General features: G+C 38.8%; 1 protein-coding gene across 1 annotated transcript in view; it reads right to left on the reverse strand.

Annotated features, from left to right (window-relative positions):
• nmur3 (neuromedin U receptor 3) overlaps window positions 1-11,506 on the reverse strand; it is a 102,044-nt gene extending 90,538 nt beyond the window's left edge. The window contains exon 1 of the mRNA XM_039754938.1: window positions 11,234-11,506. The gene's annotated coding sequence lies outside the window, so the exon portion shown is untranslated. The remainder of the gene's footprint in view (window positions 1-11,233) is intronic.
• Between the last annotated feature and the right edge of the window lie 806 nt (window positions 11,507-12,312).

A 12,312-nucleotide genomic window follows, 5' to 3' on the forward strand; every position in this document is an offset into this window, starting at 1 on the left:
TAAGGTAAAAAGACTGATAGTTGGCAGGTGCTAAAATGACTAGGGAAGCCAGCTTTGTATTAAGGCTGAGTGATAAGGACTTAAACTGATACAGCAATTATTTTGAACCAAAATGTGAAATTCAATATACCTCGATGTGAACACCTTAAAGATTAAAAGTTAGCATTTTATATATTATGCACATCTTTATATGGAGTCCAAAACCTGGTATGTTTTTTCACAATAATAATATCTATAATATATCTAAAATAACATGTTTCTCCAGCCATTTTTGTTTCCCATCTCCTCTTACTTATTTTTGAGTTTCCTTTGAATGTATTGAATGCCTTGCTGACATTGGTGACAGGCAGTCAGTAAACATGGTGCACTCTCTCTCTCTCTATCTCTCTGTTTGCCTATTTTATACAAGGATCGCTTAATTTATTACCTCACAAATCACACATTATACTACATGTACAAATGTATATTAGGCATTTTTTATTTAAATAATTTCTAATGGTTCTCCAGTGAAAAGGCAACAACATAAATCCTTTCATTGTTTTTTTTCTGAAAATAAAAAAATCTATTGCTTCAGTTGAGTGGCATTTATTTGTACAGTTTGTGTGGTCTAAAAAAACAGTGAAACAGAGTGGTTAAAGTACAGCAAACGATGAGTAAAATACAACACAGTGCTTTTGACAGCTCAAGTTAAAAACAGTTATGAAAAAGTTATCAACAATTCTTGAAACAGAATTACAAAACAAACCAAACAATTAACATAACCTGTAATAAAATCATTTACATTTAATCCAGAAAGGCATGCAATGCTCATGAATTATGAAGCAATGTCATATCCCAAATGCTGCAACACACTGTGTTTAAAAATGTGAATGAATGCTTGCTAGAAAGGTAATTTATAACTAAAGATAAACATGGAAAAAACTGCGTATAGATATTTGGTAATCTTTTAGAATAGTTTCATTTTTTTAACTCTGTATATACATGCAGGTTTCATTATTGACGCACACAACTTGAGAAGTTAAACATTGAATGGCAGCAAACTGCAAAATTTTTAATGTGACAAGGGACAAAGTACGGCAATTAAGTGCACAAGAACAAAACAGAATACTAAACGAGATGAATCAACACAGCACTGTAACTTGAAATCATTCAAGACAGACTTTATCAAGGTCATTAGGAAAAAAAAAATATAAACTCACAATAAAAATAAAATAGCTGGTGATTCTGTTAATTGTATAGTTAATACACAAACACTGGGGGAAAAAACACACAGTTTGTGTTCATTCCTGTTTGTTACACTTCAGTAGTGGAAAGTGCGTGAAATCGACAGATGAGGGGCGTAAACAGCCGCGCTCAGGGGGCATGTCTCTAAGTCTTACCTCATTTCCATCGCACAACCTCAGTGCTGAGAGCGAACGTGTCAAGTGCTTTAGGTTATGTTTGTACTACATGCGACGTGACGCATGCTCCAGCGAACGCTAATGCTAGCTTTGTAATGTTCATACTTGTGCACATACTTTATGTAAATCTGTAAGATTCCACCAGGTGGCAGTGCGAGATATCATCATGATGAGAACAGGTTTGGCTTCCCTCTGTTGTGAATTGCCTGAAACATCCATTAAATTCCGAGGACACCTTGCCACAATATCTCTGAAGGAGATGTTTAATGATTACATCCATCAACCCAGAGATGGGCCCATCGCAGCAAGGCAAAAACAATCCCTGGATGGGGCATCAGCTCATCGCAAGGTAAATACAAGCACACACATACGCTAGCATCGTATTAGCATCACAAAATCCTCAAACCCAGAGCCCACTGTGGAAACCTACCAGAAAAACATGCAAAGTCCAGGCAGGGAGCACCAGGGATGTGACTCTCTGCGAGACCGCAGCGCTGCCGCTCTGCCACCGTGTCACCACCATATGTATAATTATTAACAGCATTCATTATTTAAACGAAGTTAATGACTTATCTGTAAAATGTAACATACATACTTTAATGCATTTCATCATGAAAGTGATATCAAGTAAAAATCAAAGGATTCTAAATGTGCAGAGAGTTGGAATATCAGAAATGTAATGTGTTCTGTGGGGCGATTGCTGCTGTCATGTCAGGTAGCAAGTAACAACAACTGGGTCAGTTTTAAGATGATATTTAAGGCGGTCTACTTTAATGATAAAATAAACTACGAGGTTAAAGTGGACATTTCAAGATTAAAGCTGAAATTTTCACTTTAATCACAAAATACACCTTTTCACCACATCCTTAATTTTTGTCTCAATTTCTCAAATACGCTGCCGTACATTCTAATGCTGTTGTGAAGGTGCAAAAAAAAGACAGCACAGAAGATGGTATGTGAGACTTTTAAAATCTATAGTGTCAATACACTGGGGAATATGCGACGCTTCAATATAAAAGCACCACAAATGCATTTGTACGTATATCGGCATTTTGCTTCACCATTCATCAAACAGGCACATCGATCCTGGAGGATCATCAAAGCAGCTTTCTGTCACATGTACATAATAAACTGAGACCCTGACGTCACATTCCGTCTTTATCACACTGCGCCCTCCGACTTTTTAATGGAACTGCAACTTGTGAGCGCATCACATTAATTTCTGAGGACCTGTCAAATGAATGCTGGGAATGCGAGGCAGCCATGATGCGTGTGCGTACACATTCTGAGCGTGAAGTATAACCCGGCCCTTACATGTTACCTGGACGTCTCATGTCTGGTGTGATGTGAATTACTGATTAGTGCATTTTTTGGCTGCTTACAAAGTAAGAGTATTTTCTGGACTCTATTTAAGTAGGAACAGCAAACATTTTATGAACTTTACTTAGCAGGGACCAGTTTCGTCAGTTTCTGTCATGCGCTGCACGTTCCTGGATGGCCTTTTCATATGCAGTAGCATGTTTTATCTTTAGATGCCATAATGTATTGGAAAACCAAACCATTTGCCAGTAGCAGTATTAATCCATCCAGTTCTAAACTCGTCCTTTTGCAATCCTTCATTTTTTTTTTCCATGTTCATCCCCTCTAGGCAACACTGGTGGAGTTTGGATGTAGACACTCTTGAACACTGGAAACTTTGAGTATTTTATTTAACATTTAGAAGAAGTTGTGAAAAATAAAATGTGATATTAACTTTTGCATATTGGTTTTTATTACATATCGAATTGAAAATTCAATATATTGTCTTGTTTTTGTCACTTCTGAAGTTAGTTTCAAATGGGGACAACTCATCCAGTCAAACCTTAGTCAGAGACATTTCTTAGTCACATCGGCTTTCTATCTGCATGGTTGAAGGAAAAATGCCAGATGACAATTATTTAAGGTGCTGTTTTAGGGTGGCATTTACTTTCTTTGAAGGTCATGACAGAAGCACATTAGTTTCAATTGATGAATACAGATAGCATATGATCGTGACATTGGCATTGTGGTGTAGCATATAGCAGTTACACCTGACAAGAGATGGATTCCAGTCTGATTTTTGATGAGTTTGGATGGAATTTCCTACTTTCCAAACATTAGTAACTCTGACTGTGTTCACTGTGAGAGAGTACATGATGGGCTCCTGTTAAACCTGAAACTCTGACAAAGAATAATCAAGTTAGCAAAGTACAGTAATCCCTCGCTATATCGCGCTTCGACTTTCGCGGTTTCACTCTATCGCGGATTTTAAATATAAGCACATCTAAATATATAATACACAGATTTTTCGCTGGTTCGCGGATTTCTGCAGACAATGGGTCTTTTAATTTATGCTACACGCTTCCTCAGTTTGTTTGCCCTGTTGATTTCATACAAGGGACGCTATTGGCGGATGGCTTAGAAGCTACCCAATCAGAGCATGTATTACATATTAACTAAAACTCCTCAATGCTATAAGATATGCATCCCGCGCGGAGCTTGATTGTTTGGTTGTCTCTGCCTCTCTCTCACCCTCTCTGACATTCTCTGCGCCTGACGGAGGGGCTGTTTGCACAGAGGCTGTTTGCTTAGAAGATACTAACGCTCCTCTAAAAAATGCCGCAGCAAACTTAAAAGCACAAGTATTGATTTTTTGATTGTTTGCTTTTCTTTGCGAGCGCTCTCTCTCTCCCCCTGAAATTCTCTGCTCCTGAAGAGAAGAAGATCTATTTGCATTCTTTTAATTGTGAGAAAGAACTGTCATCTCTGTCTTGTCATGGAGGACAGTTTAAACTTTTGACTAACGGGTGTTATTTCATGTCTAGAGGGCTCTAATAATGTTAACAGTGTGGGAGAGTTTATAAGGGCTTAAAATATATAAAAATAACGAAACAAACATATGGTTTCTACTTCACGGATTTTCGTCTATCGCGGGGGGTTCTGGAACGCAACCCCCGCGATCGAGGAGGGATTACTGTACATAGAGAAATGAACAATGTCTGGCCATTTGTTGTTGTTCCTAGACATGTGGTGCTGGAAGCAATTTGAACTTTTTCTATCAGGAACTACACAGGAAGACATGTAGTGGGGACATTTAAAGTCAGATTTCTGTTTAGTACTTCCTCCTAAATAGTGATGAAAAAGGGCCTAGTTTTCATTTTCTGTACAGATTAGCAACGTTGCCTCTAACAAAAATGTCTGCATGCAATCTTGCAATTCTGAAGTGTAAAACTCACTAATGTGAGGTTGTGAGGGTTGTAATACAAGGAACATTATACCCTAAAGGTCATTCTGCAGCACCATTATCTTGTATGGCTTCTTGCATGTGGCTCCATGCACTCTCATCTGCCTCACGTACTGATTCAAGCTTTAATGCACATATACTAAGGGATCATCTTCCTGGCTCTGTTATGGTAAGCAATATCCAGTCAGGATGAGAGGGGGCACAACCACGAAACTGTGTCTTCTATTGTGCCCATAGTTCTGAGAAGCCATCCAGGGAGGTCAACAGGCCCCTCCACCTCCGGTAGGGCGCCATAAAAGCTGACGGCTCCCGGAATGTGGTGTCTCATTCCGATGAGATCTTCAAAGAGGACAGAGCATACATACCCTAATTGTGTCTTCTATTTTGCACACAGTTCCAACAAACTGTCCAGGAAGGTCAACTAATCATGCCAAAAATGCATAAAACAGACCCTGCTCCTTCTAGTCAGACCCCGTAAAAGCTGACAGCTCCTGGAATATGGCGTCTCATTTTGACAAGAACTTCAAAGAGGTCAGAGCTCTTGCATAAATGCTACCTTGCTCCTGATGGAGATTTTCAACCTTGGGCCATTTCTGGCCAACTTTATTTATTATGCTAAATACATAATACCTTTTCTTTCCCTTATACATTAAACTAGGTTACCTAGTTGGTGTCTCAACACTCTTTGGTGACTACTTGTGGTCATTCCTGCTGGTCACCAGGCTCACTGGCAGCCACACACCCCAGCTAAGGATAACATAGAGAAGCACCTGTCGTAGTTCTTCCATGTAAGTTCTTTTGTATTTTCCAATACTTTTCCTCATGGAGAAAAAGGCTGCCAATGAGATGAAACTATATGTGCCAATGGCATGGATTTAGCTTGTGGTGAAACTTCATTTTTCAGTAATATTTATGCAAAGTAAGAATTCAGCTGCATACTAGTCCTTTTGTAGATCATTGCATCTAAAGTGCAAGTAGAAGAAGATGAACAATGGGTGATCTATTAACAAACAATTCTGCCCAAGTTGTTTTTCCATTGTTGGTCTTGGTAGGTTAAAAATCAGATATTTTTTAGATTTGGACCTTCTAAAAACAGACAGTGTACTATATTGAATACACAAAGCCATTGACCATGGTCCATGCTTCAACACATTTCCTAAAGATACAAATGGCTGAAACTATTCAGTATTTAAACTTGAGCTTGTAATTCTACATAATTACTGTTAGCCTGAGTCCGATTCAGGTTGACATTTAATTATCGGCTTACCAGTGTTAAGCCTGAATAATACTGGACAGTGTAGAAAACGGGGTGTCAGCGAGCCCCAAACCCAAAGGTTGCTTTATTAACTAGACTCCTCAAACAAGTAACAAAAACACAGGTTTCTCTCACCACAATTCAATTCTTCCCCACAATTTCTCTCACCACATCACTGCCCTCCTCCAGTTGAGTGTTCACCTTCTTCCTCCCAGCTCTGGCCAAGGGAGTGCAATCCCTTTATTAATGACCTGGAAGTACTTCCAGTGCCAGGGCCACCACTCAATGGAAGTACTTCCAGATCATACGGAAGTCCATTACAGCTGGGAGCTAGTCTCTCTGCAGCCTGCAGCGCCCTCTTGTGGCACCCAGTGACCACAGCAGGGCTGCTCTTCTGGACTACATCTCCCTACGTGCCCTGCTGGCTTTCCACTGAGCACTAATATCTGGTATATAGCATGCTGGGGGAGTAAAAAGCCCCCAGAGATATCTTCTCTTTTTAGTGGGCAGACCGTCACTCCCTTCTTTGCGGGTCTGATGCCTTTTTCCTCCCCGTCCAGGATGCCCACCCCCTATCTGGGTAAGGATTCAGCCCCTCTTCTGGCCTGGATGCCTGCCCAGCCCATGTGGCATCTACAACAGTATTCTGCTGCCATGTAGTAGATGAACTACTGTAATATTATGTTGCAAAAAGTGGTGAATATTTGTCTGTTTTGCCACTCTAAGGTAACACAGCAATATTAGTGAGTGGGGCAGAGCCTTTCACAAAGACACAATGGTCTGTCAATGAGAAGCTGTAAAGCCAGTTATAGAACAAACTGAAACCGAACCATTAGTTGAATTAAGTGACAGTGATGACAATGTGAATTAGTCATCACATGTTGACACAGATAGTGAAACTGACACATATGGCACTGTACCACTTACCAGCCATGATGTTCCTGGTGAATTCAGTCCTATGAAGCTTCACCATGGTGCAAGTAGTTTCGTGGGTAAAAAGGAAAAATGAGACGGACAAGAAAGACGTCATCCTCCTAAGTACTGTTCACGATGCAGTAGCCGTCAGTGTTCATGTCAGGGGAAATGTGGAATTCGCTAAGCCTTGCGCTCTGGTTGCCCACAAAAACACAATGGGTGCATCGATTGTGCAGATCATGCCCTGACCTTCTACCTTCTCATGCTGAAGTAACATAAAAAAAATAATAAGGAAAGTGTGCAAAGAAGCAGGCTTTTACTGTCCCAACTGTGACATCAGGCTGTGACTGCTTCAAACCACGTCACACAAAGGACGCATGCTAAATCTGCATCAGTACAGCAGCGGACATTAGATACACCTTTCCTACAGAATTTATGTTGACGTTTTAGTACTTACATGTTTATATTATACATAATAACATTTTTTCTTGTTAAAAAAAAAAATCAAGTCTTTGTCTCATTTTTCTGGGGGTAAACAAAATGCTAAGGAGGCTAAGACAGATCTAGGTTGGGTACATGATGAAAATGTCCTCAGAGTTGGATACAGTTTTCTTTTACTGATGATTTTAAAGTTCTTCTTTATGTTATCTAATTGTGGTGTTTTACCTTATGATCTTATTTTTTATTAAGAAAATCAGAAAATGAAATTGCTGCCAATTTCAATTTGTAGTAAAGTCATTTATTTCAGCATTAGTTTTCATTCCTCTTAAATACTTCAAACACAAAGGGAAAACAAACATTGCCCTTGAAACTGCTGTCTTGGTACAAATGAAATAAATTCTCTTGAACAGTTGCTTTCTGCCATCTGGGAGTTCAAGTGCTGACAAATCTGATGCTGTGGGTGTGTAGCTAAGCTGCCTTTCAAATCAGTGAGAAATACATTTACATTCAGCTCTTTAATAAATAAGTGTGCTGACAGATAATAAATAAAACGTTTTTTAATGGTATGCAGAAAAACAATAAATTATTTTTTTAAGTAATTAAAGAATATAATATTTTGTCCATGTTAACAGACATATATTTTGTTTAAATTCCTAAAAGTAATGATCTTTATATATAATATGCTACCGTGGCTGTCCGTTTGTCTGTTCAGGATTTTAAATAACCTGTCGCTCGCAAACCGTGTGACCTGAAATTTGGTACACAAATACTATGTGACATATACTATCCGCTGTCGGGGTGACGATTGACCTCCAAGGTTATTCCTCTTTTTATTTTTATTGTATTTTATTTTAGAATCAACTCCCGGCAGTGGCCAGCATGGCAGCCGTGTGTCGCATGCGTACGAGTGCCGTTCTCATCCCTACCACCTGCTCTGTCACTTCCCCAACCTCTTCATATCTTAAATCATTCTTGAGGCAAATTGAAGACTTGAGTGCCAGCTTAAGTGAAAAATTAAGAAAAACATACTAAGTAATTGCAACACAAACACTGACTTAATCAGTTTTAACGCGAAAAGATGCTGATGAAAGAAGATAAGAAGCGGGCCGCTAGGGTGGAGAAAAGAAGAGCTGCTCAGGAAGCAGCAAGCACATCAACCTCTGAGCAAATGAATGGTAAACGTACAGAGAAAGAGTCTGAAAACTATAAGTCGTTACTGGTAAAGAATATTTAAATTTATAAAAAATATAATGAATTCTGAAATGAATGAGTAGCAGAGCAAGTGGGGAAGTTTCATTGAGGCCCATGGAGCTGGGGGGCCTGCATGATTGTTGTTTTATAAGACTTTCAATATTAACATGCTTGAGTATTTGACGTCAGAATGACAAGTTAATAGTGATGCAGTATCTTTCTCACAACTCCATAAAACTTAAATACCATTACCTTTTTAAGTAGCTTGATTTATGTCATTCATTTTGGCCCTTTTAAATTTGATTTCATTTAATTTCACATTGGGGGCAATTTTCTTTTCTTTCTTGTTTTTGTTTATGCACTAGGGTTCATCCAACTCTAGTAATGCAGCTGGACCCATACATTATTAGATAGATACACTGCATTCAGAAAGTATTCAGACCTTTTCTCTTTCTGTACATTTAATTTTGCTGTAAATTTAATTTTTAATAGATACATTTGCTATTTGTCACCATCAATCCTCACTCAACATCCCATAATTAAAAAAAGTAAAAGCATGTTTTCAGAAAGGTTTTCAAATTTATTAAAAATCAAAAACTGAAATTTATTATTCATATAAGTGGCAAAAGTCCTCAGACTCAATTAGATTGTATGGTAAACTGCCACCTTCAGATAGATAGATAGATAGATAAAACGTGCAGTGATAGCACTGTTGACACACAGTTAGGAGACCCGGGTTCACTTCCCGGGTCCTCCCTGTGTGGAGTTTGCATGTTCTCCCTGTGTCCGCGTGGGTTTCATCCCACAATCTAAAGACATGCAGGTTAGGTGGATTGGCGATTCTAAATTGTCTCTAGTGTGTGCTTGGTGTGTGGGTTTGTGTGTGTGTGCCCTGTGGTGGGCTGATGCCCTGCCTGGGATTTGTTTCCTGCCTTGTGCCCTGTGTTGGCTGGGACTGGCTCCAGCAGACCCCTGTGACCCTATAGTTAGGATATAGTGGGTTGGATAATGGATGGATGGATGGATGTCTTTTCTATTTCAGGGGTTTGGAGGTCAGGGATTATCAAATCAAATTGTATTTGTCACATACAAATTATACATATAGTACAGTATGCAGTGAGATGCTTAGTCGATAGATAGATAGATAGATAGATAGATAGATAGATAGATAGATAGATAGATAGATAGATAGATAGATAGATAGATAGATAGATAGATAGATATGAAAGGCGCTATATGATTAGATAGATAGATACTGGCAAGATTAATTCTAGAGTGACTGATTAATGTGAAAAACTTGATAAATACTTGACCACAGTTTGTGCTGCTACAACAAAGGCTCTTATTGATTATATATTTGAAAGATTTCATGTATATAATATAATATAATATATAAGCATTGATTTTTTAATAAACTTACCAACATTTCTGAAAGTATGTTTTCAGCTGGTCATTATAGCTTATTCAGTGTAGATTATTGGGCAACAATGGCAAATTTACCCGTCTAAAATTAAATCTATAACACAAGAAAGTGTGCAGAAAGTTCAGGGGTTCCATTGTAGATGAGAAAGATAACATATAATAGAGAGCTATACCAGTCAGTGCAGTGCCGTTTGTGGCATGATTAATGAACTCATCGACAGACAAATAGATAGATAGATAGATAGATAGATAGATAGATAGATAGATAGATAGATAGATAGATAGATAGATAGATAGATAGATAGATAGATAGATAGATAGATTCCCAAGATCATCACTGACATGATTAATGAATTCACCTACTGAATGAATAATTGATACACTGACGATCTATCTCATTTATTTGTTTAATAAAAATGGTCTTAATAATTCTAGAGTGACTGATTTACATGAAAGGTGTAATAAATACTTCGGTTTTTGGTCTTGTTACGTGATGTCATTGTTTTCCCGTTTCTATCGTTTACCGAGAAAGGGGTATTTTCTTCTTATTGCTCACACCCCATCTCATCCCATTTTCTGCTTATTGCTCACACCCCCATCTCACCCCCTAACTCCTAACTCCCAAACTCCCCTAACCAACACAACCCTATTGGCTTTTAAGCGTCTGCGCCCGGAAAACCCAAAGTTCTGTTCCAATGTCATTGTCCTTTCTCCCCCATGTCTTTGCCTCGTCTCCGTTCTGCCGTATTTCTCCTTCCTTGGCAAAATCTCCCTAAACTTATAGTATGTTCCTATTCACAAGGTGTATTATGACAGAAATTGCATAGAAAGTGCTGCAGAAAGGGTACATTTCTATCTAGCACTTTGCTTTTCACCATTTTTTCACGACGGGATTTGTAAGACTCTGCAAACACGTGAACCTTCCTAACTGTTGTCAGATTGATTTAGCAAAAAAATAAATAAATAAATAAAAAACAAAGCAGCTTTGCTTACAGAAATTCACAAACAAAAGGGCATTCGAGTATTCTTTGGTATGGCTAAATGTCCTTTAAGCCTCATGTCATAGCTTTGGAAACAGTTGAAATCAGAATTTAACAATAAATAAAATAATGCCTTTCCCCAGTATGATATTTAACAGCAATAAGTATGACCTTGTTCAACGATAAAACAAATATTGAATTAAAACTACAACATTTTAACACATTAAAGGATAAAAATAATATATCAGTGCTGGCACTGCAGTAAAGAATATGTCATATGTGGATATAGCGGCATTTAAGTACAGAGACAGAGCTTCAGCTAGTTTCTCATCATCACCGAACTCAGAAAACGTACAGTTCGCCTTACCTGTGGCCAAACTCCCAGACCACCTCTAGCGCCAGTCCGCAAATGCTCGGGAAATCCGTCTGTCCCACTCACCCCAAAACTTTCAGCAGAGATGCTCCAAGGAGTGGATGGATTTCTAAGAAGCAGCGCGTCGCCGGTGGGTGAGGTGAGCGCGTTCCCGCTCTGTGTGCGTCTTTTCACTTCACGCGGCTCGTGACACCGTTGTGACGCCAATCAACTCCCGCAACCCAAATCCAGCGTGGAGATGGCACACGCGTGCAAAGAGAAAGTGACGGCTGGCAACCGCCTCTGGTTTTCACAAGACTTGAAACCCGCCCTCCCATGCAAAGCCCCCTTGTTTTCATATGCTCGCAAAAACGGTCAATTTCTTCGAAATATAACGGATATTAGCAACAAATGGAGTGCAGACGATGTTGAATACAACGCGTCAACATTTAATAAATATCTAAATACAATTCAGCACTTTGCAATAAATGGTGGGTGTCGCACTGATGTCGTTGAAAAGCAGGAGAGGCTGATGTGGAATGCATTTTAAAATATATTTTCGATATTAACCTTTAATCAGTAATTTTGTTATGTTACTTAAAACAGGCAAAGCAAAAAGGACAGGTGGTATTTTCCTCCAAGAATAAGTGAAATCTTTCAATCTGATGAACTTCATGTAGCGCCTTTCATTGGTTCTGCGATTTGTGCTCAGTAACCAATAAAACCGCAGGCACCACACTCGTTTGAAGCGTCATCCCTACCTTCAGTGCTATTTGCATCTTCTTTTTCCGTTTCATTTCTTAACACAACTTAATGGAAGTAAATCTGTCAGGTATTGGGCGCAAGGTCAGTGCCAATCCTATTCCCGGACGAGGTGCCAAATCTATCAGTCTGTCAGAATGTTGCTCTGCGAATACGGTAATATATGAAGCCCGTCCAAAGAATACTTTTTGAAAAAGTTGTCCTTATTGACAAATACGGTCAGATTTTCCCTGCCCTGCGGATTATATTTTTTGTCTTTGTGTTGAGGATTTTGCAAAATGAAGGTCAAGTTAAATAAAGCTATGCAAGGGATTTATTTAAAAATATCAGGG

Source organism: Polypterus senegalus, chromosome 6, assembly GCF_016835505.1.
Source record: "Polypterus senegalus isolate Bchr_013 chromosome 6, ASM1683550v1, whole genome shotgun sequence".
NCBI lineage: Eukaryota > Metazoa > Chordata > Cladistia > Polypteriformes > Polypteridae > Polypterus > Polypterus senegalus.